This window comes from Anas platyrhynchos, chromosome 16, assembly GCF_047663525.1.
Source record: "Anas platyrhynchos isolate ZD024472 breed Pekin duck chromosome 16, IASCAAS_PekinDuck_T2T, whole genome shotgun sequence".
Classification (NCBI taxonomy): domain Eukaryota; kingdom Metazoa; phylum Chordata; class Aves; order Anseriformes; family Anatidae; genus Anas; species Anas platyrhynchos.
The window spans coordinates 2,372,236-2,399,781 of NC_092602.1; the positions used below are offsets into that span (position 1 = coordinate 2,372,236).

At 40.8% G+C, this 27,546-nt stretch overlaps 1 long non-coding RNA gene across 1 annotated transcript; it reads left to right on the top strand.

Moving 5' to 3' along the window:
- Positions 1-22,752: 22,752 nt before the first annotated feature.
- On the top strand, positions 22,753-27,301 carry LOC119718493 (uncharacterized). Its single transcript, XR_011803822.1, has 3 exons — positions 22,753-22,772; positions 25,429-25,508; positions 26,658-27,301. It is a non-coding gene; the product is annotated as an uncharacterized lncRNA (long non-coding RNA).
- Positions 27,302-27,546: the final 245 nt, after the last annotated feature.

Here is a 27,546-nt window from a genome sequence, read left to right on the forward strand (position 1 = left end):
CAGGCTTTGTTTCCAGCTGGGAGAACTTTTTAAAACTTTCTGAAGTTTGTTATCCACATTATCTGATCAAAACCATCTACAACACTTGTTCTTGCAGCAGGCTGACCGTTATACATCATTAGTGTTTCCTATTTTTCTGGCCACGTTTATTCCTTTTTCCTCACGTTTATGAAGGTGAGAATCCAGTGTGCTCCATTGTACCTGAGACCTCAGTGTGTCTTCTATGAAGTAACAGCCTCACCTGGGTCTCCATTCTGCATTCCTTCTCTTAAACAAGGATATTCCAACATTACTATGCTTGCCTCATTCCTTGGGAAGATCTGATGTGTTTGGTCTCTTTGTTCCTTTGCTGATTTTGAGATTAGTTTTATTAAACTAAGCATTCAAGCATTTCCTTTCAATAAGGTCTCCTAAATCATGTTACTAGTATGTTTGTTGTTTTGTTTGCTTGTTTTTCATTGTCCTGCTGCAGAGAAGCATGTTGACTTTGCCAGTTTACTCACTTGGTTTGTGTGTTCGTAACTACATTCAGGACAGATGCTGGTGAGCTGTTCTGAAAACTCCGGTGTCTTGGGCCCTGCTTAACAAAGCAAACAGGCACAGGTTGTGGGAATCTGCTGAGGGTCTGTTTGCAGCTAGCAGAGTTAATGGTCTCGCAGCTTCAAGAAACAGGAGACTTCAGGCAGGGAACAGTCCCCTAGGTAAAGGAGGGTTGTTTTCCTGCCTATTAAAAAGCAGGTGAAGCTCTTTTCTTTTGTCACTCCTCAGGGAGTGAAGTTTCCACATCCTGTTGCTTGAGGGAAAGTAAAATAGATTTTGAAGTTTTACTTCAAAGGAACAGCTTGACCATGTGGCTGCTCTCTCCTTCGCTGCCATGGGGCAGAGATCAGACATCTCTTGGACGAGTCAGACTCAGGGATTTACAGTCCCTTCGACTGCCTTGACTAATTTGCTCCCACCTGACATGTGGGCCGGTAAAAAGTATAAAGATGTTTCTCCTTCCTGTAAGTCCTGCAAATTTTGAAAGTTGGAATTTAGTTTGTGGTCTTAGAGGGAAAGTGGTGGTTTATTGTTTATCATCAGTGGTCATATTCTGCCTTCTGTATCAGATGTTCATCTGCAGTGTCATCAGCTGAGATAATTACTAATGAATCACCTCCACTTGCTAGTTTATGGATTTCTTAAGGATTTAAATGATTAAGAAGGACCATGGATAACGCACATGGGAAAATATAATTTCATACGTTCTTTTTGCATCCAGATTTACTTTGCAAAGCTGATGATGTACCACGGGCCAAATTCCTGGGTGAAACCCAAGCCTTGCCAAAATCTGTGGGCTCATACCAAGCACAGATTGGACCTCGACTGCATGTGAGGAGTGATTAAGGAGGTATTGGGGAGGCATTGGGGAGGCAAGGACAATCCCCAGACATGGACTGTGTATCTCGAAACAAGACACTGGAACTCATGATAAGGAAGCGGCAGACGGACAGAGAAACAAATGGAAGGACTATAAATCTCAAAATTGGACATTGGAATTCATTATAAAGATACAACAAACGGAAGAATTGGCAACAACCAGCTCTCGCAATTAAGAAACGTGCCAATTCAGCAGATTCCTGACCAAAGGTGAAAAGTACACTGTGAGGAAGACTCGAGGTCTTCCTCCCAAAGACCCCTGCCCACGTCCCAAAGACCCCTGCCCACAATTCTTGGGAGGCTCTACGCAGGCGCAAGGTGCCAAAAGGCTAATTAGCATGAGAAGCGAGGGAAGGCGGGGATAGGTAATACATATGTATAGGCGCTTGTAGAATATTGATAGATTGATTGTATAAATTCAAGACTGCTTTCCGCTTTGGGTATGCACGATAGGTGGAGAGATCCCCCGTGCATCCAGCGCTGCAATAAAGAATATACCACTTAAAGGAATTTCGGCTTCGATCTTTGAATCAATCTGGCACCCCAGATGGGACTACCTCTCTGCCGGTCCGCAGGACCCGCTGGGGACAGGACTCCCTAGGGTACCCCCGGGATTTCCCGGAGGGACTCCTCGACTCACCGGATCACTGCGGAGGCAGACAAGGACCCCATCATTGTAAGTGAGTATACTCTTTATTCTGGTTTGGTTTTCTGGTAGACCGGTCATCTGGGACTGTCCAGTAAGTCGGAAGGTGACTTCTGCAGGACAGTGTTTGGTATATACTTTGTGGTTAGTACCACAAGTATATCTGGGGACCTTGAGGTCCATCTGGATCTGGAACTGTCTGTAAGTCAGAAGGTGATCTTCTGCGAGGCAGTGTTTGGTATATACTTTGTGGTAAGCACCATAAGTATATTTGGGGACCTTAAGGAAAGAGCTCGCTTTAAGGTCCATCTGGAATTGTGTTGTTTATTTCGGTTTTCTGACTCATGGAGTATGGTATTTAACTCTGGTTATTGTTACTGTGATTTTGGCTATTTTTTTGGTGGTAATAGTAGGTTCGTGGCATTGTTATAAGAAAGATATCGTTATGGTGTTACACAGTTCGGTTTTCTGACTTATCGCATGTGGAATTTGACTCTGACTATTGTTATTGTGATTTTAGCAATATTGCTGGTAATAGTAGCTTTGTGACATCGCTACTGAAAGATATTGCGTGCCTGTAACTTTGTGAGTGATACGTTTTTGTGATACGCTTTTGTAAGTAACACGTGTATTCTGAAAGTGTAAACTGGAAAATGGGGGGGCGAGTAAGCAGTGAAATTCCTAAGAAAAGTGCGTTAGGATGTGTTTTGAGTCACTGGAAGGATATTGGAGGATCTGCCGGTGGAAGTGTGAACAGGAAAACATTGATAAAATATTGTAATCAATGGTGGCCGCTTTATAAGCTGGAATGTGGAGAAAAGTGGCCCCTAAATGGAACTTTAAACTCTAATGTTTTGCTACAGTTAATGTTGGTTTTGAGAAGGAGAATAGGATGAAATGTTGTATACTGATGTTGTTTCAGCATCTTGGTGGGAAAAGGTACGGAATTAAGTTGGCCCCTGACTGAGCCTTTGATGTTGGCATTAGAGAAGTACAGGCTGGAGAAAGATAAAGGAAGTGTTAAAAGGGTTGTTGAAAGTGTTAAAGGTGTTTGAAGTTGAATGAGCAGGGAAAGAGGATGTAGGAATGTTAATAGTTCTGCCTCTGCTCTAGGCAGAGATCTTAAAATCATGGGTGTTAGCCCTTTGGGGCAAATGGATCATGATGGATCCGAGAGAGAGTTGTTATGGAAACAGAAAAACAGTTAACTCTTAAAACAACCTGAGTTCATGTGCGAGCTCAGATTACCGATGGGACCGCTCAGGGAACTGTGAACAACTGCATTCCCCTGACCGACCCCACTGAGACCCTAATCATCCCTAAAATTATGAACGGCTAAGTAAATACTAAAATATGGATGAATTGGGAATTGAGAATATGCTTCCAACAAGGTCTAAAAGAAACCCCTATGGAATTTTTGGACCAACTCTGAAATGTAATGAAAATAAATAAATAAATAAATAAAACAAACGGTTTGGACCTGGCTTCGGAGGACAAATTGAGTAGCCTTTTTCTAGGGTAATCATTGGTCCCTGATTTCAACAGGAATAACGAGGACCTGGGGAATCTACCCTAGCGGATCCTTCACTGATTATAATAAAGATAGGGGAGGAATGGAAGTGAAATTTCTTATTGATATGGGGCAACGTATTCAGTTCTAAATCAAGCATTAATGCCTTTACGGAATGATTATGTTAACGTAAAAGGGTGTAACCGAAAAGGCTTATTTTTGTGAACCTTTGAAATACAAGTTGGGGAAATGTTATATATGGAGTGGTAATTCGTGTCGAGAAAATGGTTGATATTAACAAAGAAGGGTGATTCAGGAGACTCCATGCAGTCTGGGGTTTCTTGTTCTCCAGGTGGTTTCTTGTTCTCCAGCCGTTAAGGCATGGATGTTTCTGGGTGTTTGCTGTTGTTGTTACATTCAAAGTTGTTTGACTAATTAAACAGTTGTTTTGAAAAGAACTGCTGTGGAGAGAAGGGTATTAGAGGGGAGCCTGCTTTTAAAAAAAAAAAAACAAAAAAAAAAAAAAAAAAAAAAAAAAAAAACACTATGAAGTTACATCGGTACAGAAGCAGGAAAAAGAAGTGAAGAGGAACAGGCTGGCAGAATGGGGACTGTTAAGTTATGGAACTCAAAGGATTGTTTGTTACCTATCCTGATTGTATGTATGTATAGGCATACTCGGGTTATTATGTAAAGCAATGTTCTGTATACATGTATTTAGAACGTTTGATGTTTGTGTGTGCATGTTGGTGGAGCGTAGACTCCCTGCACACCCAGCGCTGTTTACTTGCCTTTTATATACCTTTTAGAAATATTTGTTTTATAAATATTACAAAATTCAGACCTCATTTATAACAGGAAACAAATGGGGATACATAGGTTTTTATATCTACCTGGATCTCCAAAATCTCTATTAGGTTGAGATCTGTTAGAACAATTAGAAGCAGAAATTATCTTCGAAAAAAAAGAAAAATGGAATTAAGGATAGGAGAAGAACAACTAATAAATGTGTTAAGCCTGGCACTAATACAAACCGACCCTAAAAGTGAAATACCCTTAGAGATCATAAACCAAGTATATCCAGGAGTTTGGGCCACTGAAGTCTCTGGAAGAGCTAAAAATGTGACCCCAATAATTATTAAATTAAAGCCAGGAGAGAAACCCGTTAAGGTTAAGTAATATCCTTTGAGGATAGAAGATAGGAAAGGAATTAAAGAGATAATTGATAAATTTTTACAGTATGGATTATTGATTGAATGTGAATCAGAATACAATATACCCATATTGCCAATTAAAAAGGCAGATGAAAAGGCTATAGGTTAATTCAGGATTTGAGGGCCATAAGTAAAATCACTGAGGATATACATCCAGTAGTGGCAAACCCTTATACTTTGCCGACTAAATTAAAGAATAGTCAAGTCTGGTTTACCGTACTGGATTTAAAAGACGCCTTCTTCTGCCTAGGCTTAGCCACAGAAAGCCAAAACCTATTTGCCTTTGAATGGGAAAATCCCAATTCAGGCAGAAAGACGCAGCTTACGTGGACATTACTACCTCAAGGATTCAAGAATAGCCCCACTATTTTTGGAAACCAATTAGCAAGGGAACTCGAAACATGGATGCCTCCAGACACTGAAGGTGCTTTGTTACAATATGTAGATGATCTCTTAATAGCTACCGAGACTAAAGGGAGCTGTATTCAATGGACTATAAGTTTTCTTAATTTCTGGGTTTAAAATGGATATCAAGTCTCTTGACAGAAAGTCCAGCTGTCTCAACAAAGTGTGACCTATCTGGGATTTGAAATTTCGGGAGGACAACGAGAACTAGGAACTGAACATAAGGAAGTCATTTGCCGGACTCCAGAACCTCAAACGGTAAAGGAGCTACAAACCTTTTTAGGAATGACAGGTTGGTGTCGCCTTTGGATTTATAATTATGGACGATTGGTAAAGCCTCTATGTGAATTGATAAAGATTAACCAGTCAAAGTTAGTCTGGACTGGAGAAGCACAAAAAGTCTTTAAACAACTTAAACAAGAATTGATGATTTTAAAATATCAAGCAATATTAGTAGAACAAGATGATGTGGGAATTGTGGTCATTAACATCGTAAATCCAGCTTCTTTCCTTAGTGGAACTCTGGATCAACCCATAACCCATGATTGTATAGAAACAATGGAGACTGTGTATTCTAATCGACCCGATCTTAAGGAAGAACTTTTAGAAGATGCTGACGAATCTTGGTATACTGATGGAAGCAGCTTTGTGAAACAAGGACAACGTAAGGCAGGGTACGCCATTACAACCACTCAACAGGTAATCAAGTCCAAACCATTACCCCTGGGACGTCCACCCAGAAAGCAGAGACAATTGCTCTTATGCGAGCACTGGAACTAGCAGCAGGAAGGAAAATAAATATTTGGACAGATTCTAAATATACATTCGGCATGGTACATGCTCATGGAGCAATTTGGAAAGAAGAAATTTTAAAACTGTTAGAGGCTGTAAAACAACCAGAAAAGGTAGCTATCATGCATTGTCAGGGACACCAAAAGGGGAACACCGATTTTGAAATTGGAAATCGATTGGCAAAGGCTAAGCGGGCAGCTGAAATAACTGAGGTGAAGGCATTGTCTTTGATACCAGACGGTAAAATCCAAACTATATCCAAATTATACAAAAGAAGACTTAAAATTTGGAATAATCAGTAAAGGAAATTATTCGGGGCAACTGTGGCAAATTGATTTTTCAGAACTCCCTAGAAAAGGGGGGTATTGTTATTTACTGGTTCTGACTGACATGATTTCAGGAAGGCCTGAAGCCTTTCCCTGTCGAACAAACAAAGCAAGAAGAAGTGGTTAAAGTCTTGTTAAATGAAATAATACCATGCTTTGGGATTCTAGTAGCAATGTCTTCTGATAGAGTTTCACATTTTTGTGTGCAAGTGGTACAACAGATAAGTAAGATTCTAAAGATATTCTAAAGACAACTGCATACTCTTTATAGACCGCAGGCAAGTGGACAGGTAGAAAAAATGAAACATTTAATTAAACAACAAATAGCTAAAATCGGACAAGAATCTAATTTGTCATGACCTCAATCCCTCCCTTTAGCATTACTTAGAATTTGAGTTAAACCTAGAATAAAAGGGAATTTGAGTCCCTTTGAAATCTTATATGGAAGGCCGTATCCATTTCTATTTAGTGGAGAGGATCGAACGCAGTTAGGATTAGAATATTTATATGCATATATAACTGAACTTCAGAAATAATTAAATAAAGTACATAAATTTGTTCTCAGGACCTGGGCTAGATGGTTGGATCAACCAATCCACCCTTTTAAGCTCAGGGATTATATATATAAAGACTTTTTCAGGACAACCCCTAGAGGAAAAACGGAAGGAAAGTGGACGGGACCATACCAGGTATTACTGAACACACACCGCCATTAAGATTAAGGAGCAAGCAGCTTGGATCCACGATTCAAAGGTGAAAAAGGCCCCGGCGAGGATATGGACCACGACCCCAATTGGACCAACAAAATTATGGTTTTCCAGATCCTAATGATTGCAGGGGTGTGGTTCTCAGATTCGGGGTGGGCAGTTTGGGATGAGAACTTACACCTGTCCCTGATACAAACAATTTCTCAAGTAATTAATAAGACAAACTGTTGGGTATGCACCCATCTGCCACAGCATGGGAATAAGGGTGTATCGTTAATCAGGATTCCCTTGCCTGCAAACTTACCTTGGACTAATTTGTGGGAAAACACATCTTGGGGTCAAAAATATGAAGAAGTTTTGGAACTAGAAGTTAGTAGCTTCGTGCCATTGGAATCTTACTATGTATGTGTACAAAGGTGTAACCCGCCTAAGGGTATGGGAAAACAGGATTGTATAAATACGGGTACTACTTATGTGGGAAATCAGACATCTTGTAATCAAACAATTGATATTAGTACAACTAGCAGTTGGGCAAATTCAACCAGCTGGCCAGTTCCAGAAGGAAAAGGGTGGTATTGGCTATGCAATGATACAGCCCGTAAGGTCTTGCCCGAGAACTGGAAGGGAACTTGCACTCTTGGAGCAGTAGTCCCCAGTATGACAGTACATGATGTAGTGCCTCGAGGTTACTTGAGAAATCATATCTGGAGAATTAGACGAAAAATTAACAATCCATTGATAGAGAGACACACCGCTTTTCATAGTTTTGTTCGATGGTTTATCCCATGGTTAGGAGTGAATGAATTGGAAAAGGCGATAGTTAATATTTCTGCAATTATAGAGAAGTTAGAAAACAAAACTCTGGATGCTATAAAGGCTCAACAAGAAGAGATATCTAGTTTATCACAGGTAGTATTACAAAATCGGGTGGCCCTAGACTTGTTACTGGCCGCTCAAGGGGGAGTCTGTACAGTAATAAATACAAGTTGTTGTATGTATGTAGATCAGAGTGGAAGGATCTCTACCGACCTGGAAGAAATATGGAAGCAGACAAGGGTCCTACATGAGATCAGTAAAGATGATCTTTCATGGAGTTTTAGTGAAATATGGAATAAGTTAACCGCCTGGTTGCCCAACTTCCAATGGTGGGAACAAGTGTTCATTGCTCTAATCACATTAGTAGTGTTAGGAATATTTGTGTGCATGTTGTTTAGATGCCTGCTTTGTTGTGTTACTGTAAATAATGAAAGTATCTGATGCAAAAGAATTTGCATGGGAAAAGAAAAGGGGGGATTGATTAAGGAGGTATTGGGGAGGCATTGGGGAGGCAAGGACAATCCCCAGACATGGACTGTGTATCTCGAAACAAGACACTGGAACTCATGATAAGGAAGCGGCAGACGGACAGAGAAACAAATGGAAGGACTATAAATCTCAAAATTGGACATTGGAATTCATTATAAAGATACAACAAACGGAAGAATTGGCAACAACCAGCTCTCGCAATTAAGAAACGTGCCAATTCAGCAGATTCCTGACCAAAGGTGAAAAGTACACTGTGAGGAAGACTCGAGGTCTTCCTCCCAAAGACCCCTGCCCACGTCCCAAAGACCCCTGCCCACAATTCTTGGGAGGCTCTACGCAGGCGCAAGGTGCCAAAAGGCTAATTAGCATGAGAAGCGAGGGAAGGCGGGGATAGGTAATACATATGTATAGGCACTTGTAGAATATTGATAGATTGATTGTATAAATTCAAGACTGCTTTCCGCTTTGGGTATGCACGATAGGTGGAGAGATCCCCCGTGCATCCAGCGCTGCAATAAAGAATATACCACTTAAAGGAATTTCGGCTTCGATCTTTGAATCAATCTGGCACCCCAGATGGGACTACCTCTCTGCCGGTCCGCAGGACCCGCTGGGGACAGGACTCCCTAGGGTACCCCCGGGATTTCCCGGAGGGACTCCTCGACTCACCGGATCACTGCGGAGGCAGACAAGGACCCCATCATTGTAAGTGAGTATACTCTTTATTCTGGTTTGGTTTTCTGGTAGACCGGTCATCTGGGACTGTCCAGTAAGTCGGAAGGTGACTTCTGCAGGACAGTGTTTGGTATATACTTTGTGGTTAGTACCACAAGTATATCTGGGGACCTTGAGGTCCATCTGGATCTGGAACTGTCTGTAAGTCAGAAGGTGATCTTCTGCGAGGCAGTGTTTGGTATATACTTTGTGGTAAGCACCATAAGTATATTTGGGGACCTTAAGGAAAGAGCTCGCTTTAAGGTCCATCTGGAATTGTGTTGTTTATTTCGGTTTTCTGACTCATGGAGTATGGTATTTAACTCTGGTTATTGTTACTGTGATTTTGGCTATTTTTTTGGTGGTAATAGTAGGTTCGTGGCATTGTTATAAGAAAGATATCGTTATGGTGTTACACAGTTCGGTTTTCTGACTTATCGCATGTGGAATTTGACTCTGACTATTGTTATTGTGATTTTAGCAATATTGCTGGTAATAGTAGCTTTGTGACATCGCTACTGAAAGATATTGCGTGCCTGTAACTTTGTGAGTGATACGTTTTTGTGATACGCTTTTGTAAGTAACACGTGTATTCTGAAAGTGTAAACTGGAAAATGGGGGGGCGAGTAAGCAGTGAAATTCCTAAGAAAAGTGCGTTAGGATGTGTTTTGAGTCACTGGAAGGATATTGGAGGATCTGCCGGTGGAAGTGTGAACAGGAAAACATTGATAAAATATTGTAATCAATGGTGGCCGCTTTATAAGCTGGAATGTGGAGAAAAGTGGCCCCTAAATGGAACTTTAAACTCTAATGTTTTGCTACAGTTAATGTTGGTTTTGAGAAGGAGAATAGGATGAAATGTTGTATACTGATGTTGTTTCAGCATCTTGGTGGGAAAAGGTACGGAATTAAGTTGGCCCCTGACTGAGCCTTTGATGTTGGCATTAGAGAAGTACAGGCTGGAGAAAGATAAAGGAAGTGTTAAAAGGGTTGTTGAAAGTGTTAAAGGTGTTTGAAGTTGAATGAGCAGGGAAAGAGGATGTAGGAATGTTAATAGTTCTGCCTCTGCTCTAGGCAGAGATCTTAAAATCATGGGTGTTAGCCCTTTGGGGCAAATGGATCATGATGGATCCGAGAGAGAGTTGTTATGGAAACAGAAAAACAGTTAACTCTTAAAACAACCTGAGTTCATGTGCGAGCTCAGATTACCGATGGGACCGCTCAGGGAACTGTGAACAACTGCATTCCCCTGACCGACCCCACTGAGACCCTAATCATCCCTAAAATTATGAACGGCTAAGTAAATACTAAAATATGGATGAATTGGGAATTGAGAATATGCTTCCAACAAGGTCTAAAAGAAACCCCTATGGAATTTTTGGACCAACTCTGAAATGTAATGAAAATAAATAAATAAATAAATAAAACAAACGGTTTGGACCTGGCTTCGGAGGACAAATTGAGTAGCCTTTTTCTAGGGTAATCATTGGTCCCTGATTTCAACAGGAATAACGAGGACCTGGGGAATCTACCCTAGCGGATCCTTCACTGATTATAATAAAGATAGGGGAGGAATGGAAGTGAAATTTCTTATTGATATGGGGCAACGTATTCAGTTCTAAATCAAGCATTAATGCCTTTACGGAATGATTATGTTAACGTAAAAGGGTGTAACCGAAAAGGCTTATTTTTGTGAACCTTTGAAATACAAGTTGGGGAAATGTTATATATGGAGTGGTAATTCGTGTCGAGAAAATGGTTGATATTAACAAAGAAGGGTGATTCAGGAGACTCCATGCAGTCTGGGGTTTCTTGTTCTCCAGGTGGTTTCTTGTTCTCCAGCCGTTAAGGCATGGATGTTTCTGGGTGTTTGCTGTTGTTGTTACATTCAAAGTTGTTTGACTAATTAAACAGTTGTTTTGAAAAGAACTGCTGTGGAGAGAAGGGTATTAGAGGGGAGCCTGCTTTTAAAAAAAAAAAAACAAAAAAAAAAAAAAAAAAAAAAAAAAAAAACACTATGAAGTTACATCGGTACAGAAGCAGGAAAAAGAAGTGAAGAGGAACAGGCTGGCAGAATGGGGACTGTTAAGTTATGGAACTCAAAGGATTGTTTGTTACCTATCCTGATTGTATGTATGTATAGGCATACTCGGGTTATTATGTAAAGCAATGTTCTGTATACATGTATTTAGAACGTTTGATGTTTGTGTGTGCATGTTGGTGGAGCGTAGACTCCCTGCACACCCAGCGCTGTTTACTTGCCTTTTATATACCTTTTAGAAATATTTGTTTTATAAATATTACAAAATTCAGACCTCATTTATAACAGGAAACAAATGGGGATACATAGGTTTTTATATCTACCTGGATCTCCAAAATCTCTATTAGGTTGAGATCTGTTAGAACAATTAGAAGCAGAAATTATCTTCGAAAAAAAAGAAAAATGGAATTAAGGATAGGAGAAGAACAACTAATAAATGTGTTAAGCCTGGCACTAATACAAACCGACCCTAAAAGTGAAATACCCTTAGAGATCATAAACCAAGTATATCCAGGAGTTTGGGCCACTGAAGTCTCTGGAAGAGCTAAAAATGTGACCCCAATAATTATTAAATTAAAGCCAGGAGAGAAACCCGTTAAGGTTAAGTAATATCCTTTGAGGATAGAAGATAGGAAAGGAATTAAAGAGATAATTGATAAATTTTTACAGTATGGATTATTGATTGAATGTGAATCAGAATACAATATACCCATATTGCCAATTAAAAAGGCAGATGAAAAGGCTATAGGTTAATTCAGGATTTGAGGGCCATAAGTAAAATCACTGAGGATATACATCCAGTAGTGGCAAACCCTTATACTTTGCCGACTAAATTAAAGAATAGTCAAGTCTGGTTTACCGTACTGGATTTAAAAGACGCCTTCTTCTGCCTAGGCTTAGCCACAGAAAGCCAAAACCTATTTGCCTTTGAATGGGAAAATCCCAATTCAGGCAGAAAGACGCAGCTTACGTGGACATTACTACCTCAAGGATTCAAGAATAGCCCCACTATTTTTGGAAACCAATTAGCAAGGGAACTCGAAACATGGATGCCTCCAGACACTGAAGGTGCTTTGTTACAATATGTAGATGATCTCTTAATAGCTACCGAGACTAAAGGGAGCTGTATTCAATGGACTATAAGTTTTCTTAATTTCTGGGTTTAAAATGGATATCAAGTCTCTTGACAGAAAGTCCAGCTGTCTCAACAAAGTGTGACCTATCTGGGATTTGAAATTTCGGGAGGACAACGAGAACTAGGAACTGAACATAAGGAAGTCATTTGCCGGACTCCAGAACCTCAAACGGTAAAGGAGCTACAAACCTTTTTAGGAATGACAGGTTGGTGTCGCCTTTGGATTTATAATTATGGACGATTGGTAAAGCCTCTATGTGAATTGATAAAGATTAACCAGTCAAAGTTAGTCTGGACTGGAGAAGCACAAAAAGTCTTTAAACAACTTAAACAAGAATTGATGATTTTAAAATATCAAGCAATATTAGTAGAACAAGATGATGTGGGAATTGTGGTCATTAACATCGTAAATCCAGCTTCTTTCCTTAGTGGAACTCTGGATCAACCCATAACCCATGATTGTATAGAAACAATGGAGACTGTGTATTCTAATCGACCCGATCTTAAGGAAGAACTTTTAGAAGATGCTGACGAATCTTGGTATACTGATGGAAGCAGCTTTGTGAAACAAGGACAACGTAAGGCAGGGTACGCCATTACAACCACTCAACAGGTAATCAAGTCCAAACCATTACCCCTGGGACGTCCACCCAGAAAGCAGAGACAATTGCTCTTATGCGAGCACTGGAACTAGCAGCAGGAAGGAAAATAAATATTTGGACAGATTCTAAATATACATTCGGCATGGTACATGCTCATGGAGCAATTTGGAAAGAAGAAATTTTAAAACTGTTAGAGGCTGTAAAACAACCAGAAAAGGTAGCTATCATGCATTGTCAGGGACACCAAAAGGGGAACACCGATTTTGAAATTGGAAATCGATTGGCAAAGGCTAAGCGGGCAGCTGAAATAACTGAGGTGAAGGCATTGTCTTTGATACCAGACGGTAAAATCCAAACTATATCCAAATTATACAAAAGAAGACTTAAAATTTGGAATAATCAGTAAAGGAAATTATTCGGGGCAACTGTGGCAAATTGATTTTTCAGAACTCCCTAGAAAAGGGGGGTATTGTTATTTACTGGTTCTGACTGACATGATTTCAGGAAGGCCTGAAGCCTTTCCCTGTCGAACAAACAAAGCAAGAAGAAGTGGTTAAAGTCTTGTTAAATGAAATAATACCATGCTTTGGGATTCTAGTAGCAATGTCTTCTGATAGAGTTTCACATTTTTGTGTGCAAGTGGTACAACAGATAAGTAAGATTCTAAAGATATTCTAAAGACAACTGCATACTCTTTATAGACCGCAGGCAAGTGGACAGGTAGAAAAAATGAAACATTTAATTAAACAACAAATAGCTAAAATCGGACAAGAATCTAATTTGTCATGACCTCAATCCCTCCCTTTAGCATTACTTAGAATTTGAGTTAAACCTAGAATAAAAGGGAATTTGAGTCCCTTTGAAATCTTATATGGAAGGCCGTATCCATTTCTATTTAGTGGAGAGGATCGAACGCAGTTAGGATTAGAATATTTATATGCATATATAACTGAACTTCAGAAATAATTAAATAAAGTACATAAATTTGTTCTCAGGACCTGGGCTAGATGGTTGGATCAACCAATCCACCCTTTTAAGCTCAGGGATTATATATATAAAGACTTTTTCAGGACAACCCCTAGAGGAAAAACGGAAGGAAAGTGGACGGGACCATACCAGGTATTACTGAACACACACCGCCATTAAGATTAAGGAGCAAGCAGCTTGGATCCACGATTCAAAGGTGAAAAAGGCCCCGGCGAGGATATGGACCACGACCCCAATTGGACCAACAAAATTATGGTTTTCCAGATCCTAATGATTGCAGGGGTGTGGTTCTCAGATTCGGGGTGGGCAGTTTGGGATGAGAACTTACACCTGTCCCTGATACAAACAATTTCTCAAGTAATTAATAAGACAAACTGTTGGGTATGCACCCATCTGCCACAGCATGGGAATAAGGGTGTATCGTTAATCAGGATTCCCTTGCCTGCAAACTTACCTTGGACTAATTTGTGGGAAAACACATCTTGGGGTCAAAAATATGAAGAAGTTTTGGAACTAGAAGTTAGTAGCTTCGTGCCATTGGAATCTTACTATGTATGTGTACAAAGGTGTAACCCGCCTAAGGGTATGGGAAAACAGGATTGTATAAATACGGGTACTACTTATGTGGGAAATCAGACATCTTGTAATCAAACAATTGATATTAGTACAACTAGCAGTTGGGCAAATTCAACCAGCTGGCCAGTTCCAGAAGGAAAAGGGTGGTATTGGCTATGCAATGATACAGCCCGTAAGGTCTTGCCCGAGAACTGGAAGGGAACTTGCACTCTTGGAGCAGTAGTCCCCAGTATGACAGTACATGATGTAGTGCCTCGAGGTTACTTGAGAAATCATATCTGGAGAATTAGACGAAAAATTAACAATCCATTGATAGAGAGACACACCGCTTTTCATAGTTTTGTTCGATGGTTTATCCCATGGTTAGGAGTGAATGAATTGGAAAAGGCGATAGTTAATATTTCTGCAATTATAGAGAAGTTAGAAAACAAAACTCTGGATGCTATAAAGGCTCAACAAGAAGAGATATCTAGTTTATCACAGGTAGTATTACAAAATCGGGTGGCCCTAGACTTGTTACTGGCCGCTCAAGGGGGAGTCTGTACAGTAATAAATACAAGTTGTTGTATGTATGTAGATCAGAGTGGAAGGATCTCTACCGACCTGGAAGAAATATGGAAGCAGACAAGGGTCCTACATGAGATCAGTAAAGATGATCTTTCATGGAGTTTTAGTGAAATATGGAATAAGTTAACCGCCTGGTTGCCCAACTTCCAATGGTGGGAACAAGTGTTCATTGCTCTAATCACATTAGTAGTGTTAGGAATATTTGTGTGCATGTTGTTTAGATGCCTGCTTTGTTGTGTTACTGTAAATAATGAAAGTATCTGATGCAAAAGAATTTGCATGGGAAAAGAAAAGGGGGGATTGATTAAGGAGGTATTGGGGAGGCATTGGGGAGGCAAGGACAATCCCCAGACATGGACTGTGTATCTCGAAACAAGACACTGGAACTCATGATAAGGAAGCGGCAGACGGACAGAGAAACAAATGGAAGGACTATAAATCTCAAAATTGGACATTGGAATTCATTATAAAGATACAACAAACGGAAGAATTGGCAACAACCAGCTCTCGCAATTAAGAAACGTGCCAATTCAGCAGATTCCTGACCAAAGGTGAAAAGTACACTGTGAGGAAGACTCGAGGTCTTCCTCCCAAAGACCCCTGCCCACGTCCCAAAGACCCCTGCCCACAATTCTTGGGAGGCTCTACGCAGGCGCAAGGTGCCAAAAGGCTAATTAGCATGAGAAGCGAGGGAAGGCGGGGATAGGTAATACATATGTATAGGCGCTTGTAGAATATTGATAGATTGATTGTATAAATTCAAGACTGCTTTCCGCTTTGGGTATGCACGATAGGTGGAGAGATCCCCCGTGCATCCAGCGCTGCAATAAAGAATATACCACTTAAAGGAATTTCGGCTTCGATCTTTGAATCAATCTGGCACCCCAGATGGGACTACCTCTCTGCCGGTCCGCAGGACCCGCTGGGGACAGGACTCCCTAGGGTACCCCCGGGATTTCCCGGAGGGACTCCTCGACTCACCGGATCACTGCGGAGGCAGACAAGGACCCCATCATTGTAAGTGAGTATACTCTTTATTCTGGTTTGGTTTTCTGGTAGACCGGTCATCTGGGACTGTCCAGTAAGTCGGAAGGTGACTTCTGCAGGACAGTGTTTGGTATATACTTTGTGGTTAGTACCACAAGTATATCTGGGGACCTTGAGGTCCATCTGGATCTGGAACTGTCTGTAAGTCAGAAGGTGATCTTCTGCGAGGCAGTGTTTGGTATATACTTTGTGGTAAGCACCATAAGTATATTTGGGGACCTTAAGGAAAGAGCTCGCTTTAAGGTCCATCTGGAATTGTGTTGTTTATTTCGGTTTTCTGACTCATGGAGTATGGTATTTAACTCTGGTTATTGTTACTGTGATTTTGGCTATTTTTTTGGTGGTAATAGTAGGTTCGTGGCATTGTTATAAGAAAGATATCGTTATGGTGTTACACAGTTCGGTTTTCTGACTTATCGCATGTGGAATTTGACTCTGACTATTGTTATTGTGATTTTAGCAATATTGCTGGTAATAGTAGCTTTGTGACATCGCTACTGAAAGATATTGCGTGCCTGTAACTTTGTGAGTGATACGTTTTTGTGATACGCTTTTGTAAGTAACACGTGTATTCTGAAAGTGTAAACTGGAAAATGGGGGGGCGAGTAAGCAGTGAAATTCCTAAGAAAAGTGCGTTAGGATGTGTTTTGAGTCACTGGAAGGATATTGGAGGATCTGCCGGTGGAAGTGTGAACAGGAAAACATTGATAAAATATTGTAATCAATGGTGGCCGCTTTATAAGCTGGAATGTGGAGAAAAGTGGCCCCTAAATGGAACTTTAAACTCTAATGTTTTGCTACAGTTAATGTTGGTTTTGAGAAGGAGAATAGGATGAAATGTTGTATACTGATGTTGTTTCAGCATCTTGGTGGGAAAAGGTACGGAATTAAGTTGGCCCCTGACTGAGCCTTTGATGTTGGCATTAGAGAAGTACAGGCTGGAGAAAGATAAAGGAAGTGTTAAAAGGGTTGTTGAAAGTGTTAAAGGTGTTTGAAGTTGAATGAGCAGGGAAAGAGGATGTAGGAATGTTAATAGTTCTGCCTCTGCTCTAGGCAGAGATCTTAAAATCATGGGTGTTAGCCCTTTGGGGCAAATGGATCATGATGGATCCGAGAGAGAGTTGTTATGGAAACAGAAAAACAGTTAACTCTTAAAACAACCTGAGTTCATGTGCGAGCTCAGATTACCGATGGGACCGCTCAGGGAACTGTGAACAACTGCATTCCCCTGACCGACCCCACTGAGACCCTAATCATCCCTAAAATTATGAACGGCTAAGTAAATACTAAAATATGGATGAATTGGGAATTGAGAATATGCTTCCAACAAGGTCTAAAAGAAACCCCTATGGAATTTTTGGACCAACTCTGAAATGTAATGAAAATAAATAAATAAATAAATAAAACAAACGGTTTGGACCTGGCTTCGGAGGACAAATTGAGTAGCCTTTTTCTAGGGTAATCATTGGTCCCTGATTTCAACAGGAATAACGAGGACCTGGGGAATCTACCCTAGCGGATCCTTCACTGATTATAATAAAGATAGGGGAGGAATGGAAGTGAAATTTCTTATTGATATGGGGCAACGTATTCAGTTCTAAATCAAGCATTAATGCCTTTACGGAATGATTATGTTAACGTAAAAGGGTGTAACCGAAAAGGCTTATTTTTGTGAACCTTTGAAATACAAGTTGGGGAAATGTTATATATGGAGTGGTAATTCGTGTCGAGAAAATGGTTGATATTAACAAAGAAGGGTGATTCAGGAGACTCCATGCAGTCTGGGGTTTCTTGTTCTCCAGGTGGTTTCTTGTTCTCCAGCCGTTAAGGCATGGATGTTTCTGGGTGTTTGCTGTTGTTGTTACATTCAAAGTTGTTTGACTAATTAAACAGTTGTTTTGAAAAGAACTGCTGTGGAGAGAAGGGTATTAGAGGGGAGCCTGCTTTTAAAAAAAAAAAAACAAAAAAAAAAAAAAAAAAAAAAAAAAAAACACTATGAAGTTACATCGGTACAGAAGCAGGAAAAAGAAGTGAAGAGGAACAGGCTGGCAGAATGGGGACTGTTAAGTTATGGAACTCAAAGGATTGTTTGTTACCTATCCTGATTGTATGTATGTATAGGCATACTCGGGTTATTATGTAAAGCAATGTTCTGTATACATGTATTTAGAACGTTTGATGTTTGTGTGTGCATGTTGGTGGAGCGTAGACTCCCTGCACACCCAGCGCTGTTTACTTGCCTTTTATATACCTTTTAGAAATATTTGTTTTATAAATATTACAAAATTCAGACCTCATTTATAACAGGAAACAAATGGGGATACATAGGTTTTTATATCTACCTGGATCTCCAAAATCTCTATTAGGTTGAGATCTGTTAGAACAATTAGAAGCAGAAATTATCTTCGAAAAAAAAGAAAAATGGAATTAAGGATAGGAGAAGAACAACTAATAAATGTGTTAAGCCTGGCACTAATACAAACCGACCCTAAAAGTGAAATACCCTTAGAGATCATAAACCAAGTATATCCAGGAGTTTGGGCCACTGAAGTCTCTGGAAGAGCTAAAAATGTGACCCCAATAATTATTAAATTAAAGCCAGGAGAGAAACCCGTTAAGGTTAAGTAATATCCTTTGAGGATAGAAGATAGGAAAGGAATTAAAGAGATAATTGATAAATTTTTACAGTATGGATTATTGATTGAATGTGAATCAGAATACAATATACCCATATTGCCAATTAAAAAGGCAGATGAAAAGGCTATAGGTTAATTCAGGATTTGAGGGCCATAAGTAAAATCACTGAGGATATACATCCAGTAGTGGCAAACCCTTATACTTTGCCGACTAAATTAAAGAATAGTCAAGTCTGGTTTACCGTACTGGATTTAAAAGACGCCTTCTTCTGCCTAGGCTTAGCCACAGAAAGCCAAAACCTATTTGCCTTTGAATGGGAAAATCCCAATTCAGGCAGAAAGACGCAGCTTACGTGGACATTACTACCTCAAGGATTCAAGAATAGCCCCACTATTTTTGGAAACCAATTAGCAAGGGAACTCGAAACATGGATGCCTCCAGACACTGAAGGTGCTTTGTTACAATATGTAGATGATCTCTTAATAGCTACCGAGACTAAAGGGAGCTGTATTCAATGGACTATAAGTTTTCTTAATTTCTGGGTTTAAAATGGATATCAAGTCTCTTGACAGAAAGTCCAGCTGTCTCAACAAAGTGTGACCTATCTGGGATTTGAAATTTCGGGAGGACAACGAGAACTAGGAACTGAACATAAGGAAGTCATTTGCCGGACTCCAGAACCTCAAACGGTAAAGGAGCTACAAACCTTTTTAGGAATGACAGGTTGGTGTCGCCTTTGGATTTATAATTATGGACGATTGGTAAAGCCTCTATGTGAATTGATAAAGATTAACCAGTCAAAGTTAGTCTGGACTGGAGAAGCACAAAAAGTCTTTAAACAACTTAAACAAGAATTGATGATTTTAAAATATCAAGCAATATTAGTAGAACAAGATGATGTGGGAATTGTGGTCATTAACATCGTAAATCCAGCTTCTTTCCTTAGTGGAACTCTGGATCAACCCATAACCCATGATTGTATAGAAACAATGGAGACTGTGTATTCTAATCGACCCGATCTTAAGGAAGAACTTTTAGAAGATGCTGACGAATCTTGGTATACTGATGGAAGCAGCTTTGTGAAACAAGGACAACGTAAGGCAGGGTACGCCATTACAACCACTCAACAGGTAATCAAGTCCAAACCATTACCCCTGGGACGTCCACCCAGAAAGCAGAGACAATTGCTCTTATGCGAGCACTGGAACTAGCAGCAGGAAGGAAAATAAATATTTGGACAGATTCTAAATATACATTCGGCATGGTACATGCTCATGGAGCAATTTGGAAAGAAGAAATTTTAAAACTGTTAGAGGCTGTAAAACAACCAGAAAAGGTAGCTATCATGCATTGTCAGGGACACCAAAAGGGGAACACCGATTTTGAAATTGGAAATCGATTGGCAAAGGCTAAGCGGGCAGCTGAAATAACTGAGGTGAAGGCATTGTCTTTGATACCAGACGGTAAAATCCAAACTATATCCAAATTATACAAAAGAAGACTTAAAATTTGGAATAATCAGTAAAGGAAATTATTCGGGGCAACTGTGGCAAATTGATTTTTCAGAACTCCCTAGAAAAGGGGGGTATTGTTATTTACTGGTTCTGACTGACATGATTTCAGGAAGGCCTGAAGCCTTTCCCTGTCGAACAAACAAAGCAAGAAGAAGTGGTTAAAGTCTTGTTAAATGAAATAATACCATGCTTTGGGATTCTAGTAGCAATGTCTTCTGATAGAGTTTCACATTTTTGTGTGCAAGTGGTACAACAGATAAGTAAGATTCTAAAGATATTCTAAAGACAACTGCATACTCTTTATAGACCGCAGGCAAGTGGACAGGTAGAAAAAATGAAACATTTAATTAAACAACAAATAGCTAAAATCGGACAAGAATCTAATTTGTCATGACCTCAATCCCTCCCTTTAGCATTACTTAGAATTTGAGTTAAACCTAGAATAAAAGGGAATTTGAGTCCCTTTGAAATCTTATATGGAAGGCCGTATCCATTTCTATTTAGTGGAGAGGATCGAACGCAGTTAGGATTAGAATATTTATATGCATATATAACTGAACTTCAGAAATAATTAAATAAAGTACATAAATTTGTTCTCAGGACCTGGGCTAGATGGTTGGATCAACCAATCCACCCTTTTAAGCTCAGGGATTATATATATAAAGACTTTTTCAGGACAACCCCTAGAGGAAAAACGGAAGGAAAGTGGACGGGACCATACCAGGTATTACTGAACACACACCGCCATTAAGATTAAGGAGCAAGCAGCTTGGATCCACGATTCAAAGGTGAAAAAGGCCCCGGCGAGGATATGGACCACGACCCCAATTGGACCAACAAAATTATGGTTTTCCAGATCCTAATGATTGCAGGGGTGTGGTTCTCAGATTCGGGGTGGGCAGTTTGGGATGAGAACTTACACCTGTCCCTGATACAAACAATTTCTCAAGTAATTAATAAGACAAACTGTTGGGTATGCACCCATCTGCCACAGCATGGGAATAAGGGTGTATCGTTAATCAGGATTCCCTTGCCTGCAAACTTACCTTGGACTAATTTGTGGGAAAACACATCTTGGGGTCAAAAATATGAAGAAGTTTTGGAACTAGAAGTTAGTAGCTTCGTGCCATTGGAATCTTACTATGTATGTGTACAAAGGTGTAACCCGCCTAAGGGTATGGGAAAACAGGATTGTATAAATACGGGTACTACTTATGTGGGAAATCAGACATCTTGTAATCAAACAATTGATATTAGTACAACTAGCAGTTGGGCAAATTCAACCAGCTGGCCAGTTCCAGAAGGAAAAGGGTGGTATTGGCTATGCAATGATACAGCCCGTAAGGTCTTGCCCGAGAACTGGAAGGGAACTTGCACTCTTGGAGCAGTAGTCCCCAGTATGACAGTACATGATGTAGTGCCTCGAGGTTACTTGAGAAATCATATCTGGAGAATTAGACGAAAAATTAACAATCCATTGATAGAGAGACACACCGCTTTTCATAGTTTTGTTCGATGGTTTATCCCATGGTTAGGAGTGAATGAATTGGAAAAGGCGATAGTTAATATTTCTGCAATTATAGAGAAGTTAGAAAACAAAACTCTGGATGCTATAAAGGCTCAACAAGAAGAGATATCTAGTTTATCACAGGTAGTATTACAAAATCGGGTGGCCCTAGACTTGTTACTGGCCGCTCAAGGGGGAGTCTGTACAGTAATAAATACAAGTTGTTGTATGTATGTAGATCAGAGTGGAAGGATCTCTACCGACCTGGAAGAAATATGGAAGCAGACAAGGGTCCTACATGAGATCAGTAAAGATGATCTTTCATGGAGTTTTAGTGAAATATGGAATAAGTTAACCGCCTGGTTGCCCAACTTCCAATGGTGGGAACAAGTGTTCATTGCTCTAATCACATTAGTAGTGTTAGGAATATTTGTGTGCATGTTGTTTAGATGCCTGCTTTGTTGTGTTACTGTAAATAATGAAAGTATCTGATGCAAAAGAATTTGCATGGGAAAAGAAAAGGGGGGATTGATTAAGGAGGTATTGGGGAGGCATTGGGGAGGCAAGGACAATCCCCAGACATGGACTGTGTATCTCGAAACAAGACACTGGAACTCATGATAAGGAAGCGGCAGACGGACAGAGAAACAAATGGAAGGACTATAAATCTCAAAATTGGACATTGGAATTCATTATAAAGATACAACAAACGGAAGAATTGGCAACAACCAGCTCTCGCAATTAAGAAACGTGCCAATTCAGCAGATTCCTGACCAAAGGTGAAAAGTACACTGTGAGGAAGACTCGAGGTCTTCCTCCCAAAGACCCCTGCCCACGTCCCAAAGACCCCTGCCCACAATTCTTGGGAGGCTCTACGCAGGCGCAAGGTGCCAAAAGGCTAATTAGCATGAGAAGCGAGGGAAGGCGGGGATAGGTAATACATATGTATAGGCGCTTGTAGAATATTGATAGATTGATTGTATAAATTCAAGACTGCTTTCCGCTTTGGGTATGCACGATAGGTGGAGAGATCCCCCGTGCATCCAGCGCTGCAATAAAGAATATACCACTTAAAGGAATTTCGGCTTCGATCTTTGAATCAGGAGCTGGATGAGTAAGAGGTAGGAGCTGGATGAGTAAGGAGGTATCATTTCTTACTGCTTCTACCACTGAAACAGAATAGAACTGGGAAACTGTTCATTAGGAAAGTATCATGTAATTAATGATGTTTTTCTTCAAAAGTAAGTTAAGTCTGCTCAGACCAGCAGTTTCCCTAACCCCATCCCCAATACAGCCTGCACAAGAAGAACAGGGTGAATGCAGCTGTTGTGTCACTTCATTTTCCCCTTTATTTATGCTTAAATGACTAACCCTGAACTCCCTGCCTCTGGGATGTGATAGTTCAATTAAGTCATGAAGACCTTCCAGAAATATGTACATGCAAACAGAATGTGGTAATCTCCTGCAGAAAGAAGCATACGGAAAACAGAAAAAGATACGTGCTTGACATAGAAAATGCAAAGCAAAAGCCAAGTGTAAGAGAAACCATTTGAAAAATCCTACCACCACAAAAAAAATTGGCCTTGGGGTAGACTTCTGAAGCAGGTTCCAAAAAGCAAACCCCAAAATGTGTAGGACAAGATCAGAACAATAATAAATAATGTATGTTCTCTATCACAGAGATTTTAATTTATTCTATCAACATGCGTTAATTAATAATTAAAAAGGACACTGTGATACCCATGTGGGAAGTCCTATGAAATGAAAATGCAAGCAGTTTAAAATGTGGTAGATTGCTGTCTATTAAAAAACATGTGAAGGGATTTACTGTATTGCTATCTTAATTTTACTTTAAGCTGCAAGACTTTGATGTGCATTTAAACATTACAGTGCAGCATTTGCAATCCAAACGTTGCGGAATTAAATCCCATCAAGCATGGTAAAATCAGGGGGAATAACTGATCATACACAAACAGAATTAACACACTTATCTCTTACGAAATGCTGAGATGAAGCAAAAAGCATTACCTAAATTTTGGTTTATCTCATCAAGCATATTTTAGTGATTCAGTAAAATTAATTTTTAACTATGTAACTTTAACCATAGCCCCTTCCTTTTAAAATTATTTTAGATTTAAATAGTTTAATTACTTTTACCCATAGAAAAATTATTCTATCCTCGAAAGAAAAGACGATAGACACTAGAGCTTTCAGAGTAGTGTACCAATATCTGCCCTGAAAGTACTTAAAAATATGCAAATCTAAATGAGTTATCTGGCAAAGTCAACGTGTTTCTCTGCAGCGAGACAATGACAGAAGTTCTGCTCACGCACACATATCCTTGTGATTAAACAGTTCAATTTTATTTTTGGACATTTAAACTAACTCGGAGTAGGATTAGCTTAATAACCATGGTCTTCACAAATTACAAAGGATGAAGCGTTCAAGCTGTCTGTTGGCTGAACCTGGGCTGTTCTTTCTGAACACACCACGTACAGTTTTTTTTTAATCTTTATTTTTTTACAGTTTTAACAGATTCAGTTAGGTTTTGGTGTAAGGAAGTTTTAGTGATAAAATCTGTTCAACAGACCTATATATTCTGAAAGAGCTTCTGTAGGAAGTGGTATAATTCCTGGTACTTTAAACTTAAAATTATAAGAAAATCTTTTGAGAAAACACCTTTGTATGTGCATTACTTTAAATATGTGTTTAAATACACCTACTCTAAATAGGTGTTTTCAATTTGATGCTATTTAAAGCAATTTTACCACTGAGAAAAATAACAATCGCCATTAAACTACAATAGTCTGTATTTTATGGCAAAGCTACTTAACTTGGGTGAGGTTCTAAAGGAATTGATAAAATAAATCAGCTCTCCCAAGGTATCACAGATAGCTGGCATTTGGGAGGCCCTGGTTACCCACCCAGAGACAGCACTCTTCTGTCTCTGCATCTTCCATGAGGAGAAGTTTGGTGACGTTGTCCTTTTCACAGCAGTTCTCTGTTTGATATTAACTATGCTTTCTTAACTTCTTCGCAAGGCAAACATTGCTAACGTTGCTTTTGCTCTATGACAGATTGCTTTAAAAATTCAAGTGGACAGGCATTTTTAATTAAAGTCAAAACAAAGTCAAATAAGCCTGAAATAAACTGCATTTTAGTTTAGCGCAGCATTAGCTCTTAAATAAATAGTGAGAAGCCTTGGAGCTCTGGGCTGTCTCTGTACAGCAGATGGCATTACAGGTAATATTTATCATACTCCAATCCCGAGGCTAAGATAGTAGGGAGGGAGTATTGACGTCAGCTACAAGTGAATCAGTCTTAATACAAGCTGAAAAACTGCTTGCACCTTCAACAGTTGATTACATTGTACAGCATTTCTGCTTAGTGCTCCCCATTGCACTTATTAGTCTGTCCGAGCAAGCCTAGCAGGAAGAGTTCATTTTGTTTTGCAGCTTAAACGAACTGATGTAAATTGATCTTGGACTTTGAGGTGGGAAGATTCCACCCAGCTGTTGTAACCAAGGGAATGCCCTTTGCTCCAGTTTTTGTGCCAAATTTGTGCATTTGAGAATTTTAAACAAATACCACTTGGCAGGATATCGGCCCTCAGGGTACAGGAATAATACTGAGCGAGACAGCAGGGCACATACTGGGAGGGATTTACGCGGATATCTATCGGCACTGATAGTGAACAGTGGGGGACACCAATCCTCTCATATTTAATTTAAAACGGTAGTTCTTTCTTTCTTTATTTATTTATTTATTTCTTCACAGGAGCTGAGTGATCTTCTGAACGAAAACCAATAGCAGTTTTTCATCCGGGTGAACCACAGGAGTGAAAGAGTTCAACAGAGGTTAAGAATTATTACATCAATGATGTTGTCTTCCTCGGCTGTCTGGGCCAACCTGAGTGGGTGACCAGGGACGAGGGATTATGAAGTGCTCATGGCACGCCTAGGAGCCCTTGCTGAAACAGAGTCATGCTCTGCCAGGGGTATTTGACAGCCTTGCTCTCATGCTGAGTTTCTCAATCTGTGAGGCATGGCTGGTTGACACAGCGCCACAGAGAGCGTCCCATTCTGCTCAGAAATACACCGTGATGAGGTGTGGGGAGCTCGTGTTTGGTTGGAAGCAAAGTGGGGGATTATAGATTGAGAAGGGATGCACACTCAGCTGGCACAGGACAGAACACCTTGCTCCATCCGGAGCTGTCTCGAGGCACCCAGCACTACAGGCAGTATTGAAATCTGGTGCATTAAAGGAGAAAGGACTAGGCCAGGTTGGACTTAGCCTAGAAGGAACTTGGACAGGAAGGAGGAAGAAAGAACGAGTGAAGGAAAAGAATGACTCTCTTGAGGAAACTGAAAATATGCACTTCCTTTTCCTGATGTAGATGTGGGAGGGGGTGAGGCAGCAAGGTTTGCTGCTGAGAAAAGCCGCCCTGTGAGTACTCTTGTCATCTCCCACACCCTGATGGGCCATGGCAGCAGCACACCCTTCCCTCCGTCCAGCGTGCTGAGAAAATCAGCTATGCGGCAGTTTCCTAACTCACCAAGGCTGGGCTTGGGTCGGTCTTTGTGGTCCTCATGCTTTCTTTTCCCTCATTTTGAATTACAAACGGGCAGATTATTTTTTAATAAGTTTGGATACCATTTGGGCTCGAGGCTGAAATGTTTCATGCATTGTTTCAGCCTTTAGCACTTCAAAGGAGAGGAATATTGTCTTTGTCAAGATACACAGCAGCTGAAACGCGTAGCGTGTGTTAATGCTATTATAATGACAGTGCTTCAGCAATGCTCCCAGTGGGCTGGGTCTGTGTTGTACACCACACAGCTTTTCCTTTCACTGGAGTCAGCTTGGGATTCAGGTTTCACACCTGCCTGGGCTGTATGCCCGTGTATTGTTTTGCTCCTTGCATATATCTGGGTATATAATGTAGCGGTGGCCTCATTATGCGTGTGTATGCAAAGACATTGAATAAATTTGTGTGTGTTTTTTTACAGCTGCCTGCTGGGAGCTTCCGAAGTGGCATTTTGCACGCCCAAAGGCTCAGGGAGGACAGAGCTGCAGCAGGTAAGGACCCAGGGCTGGGTTCCTGAAAGCGTTGATCCCTGAAGCTATGAGACACCAACAGATTGTGCCTTTGTCTCACGTTCAATTATCACAGAGTCACTGAGGTTGGAAGAGACCTCCAAGATCATCTGGTCCAATCGTTCCCCTACCACCAGTGTCACACACTAACATGTCCCTAATCACCTCTCCTTGAATGCCCCCAGGGACAGTGACGCCACCACCTCCCTGCGTGACCTGTGCCAATGCCTGCCTGCTCTTTCTGAGGAGAAACATCTCCTAATTTCCAACCTAAACCTCCCATTTGTGTGCGTGTGTGGTGACCGTGTGCAGTGCCTTCATCCTCAGCACTCAATTAGCTGTTATCCCACTGTGGGCAAGGGAAAACACCTCACATTTACACCTATTTCCCCAAAAAATCACAAATATCGTGTGCTGTGGCCCAAAAACTTGGGGGAAACAGGAGAAGCTGCCCTTCAGGGACCCATTTTTGCGTGAGGAGGAGCTGCCCTCCCGCGCCCTGAGGCACTGACAGGAATTACGGGGGGGGGCGCTCCCGCCTTTTCCCCCCCCTCCATTTTACCCCCCCCACCGCTGCGCAGGGGGCTGGCTTGAGGGGGGGGGGGGGGAGCGCTGCGCATGCGCAGTGCGGCGGGGCGGGGTTGACCTTCCCTCCTCAGGCCGCCCGGCCCCGAGCACGCGCGGGAGGGAAGATGGCGGCGGCGGCGGGCGGCGGGGAGCGGGGGCGGCGCTGCGGGCACCGGCGGCTCTGACCGGGGCGGAGGCGGAGCCCGCGGCCCCGTCGTGTGTTTCCCCCCCCCC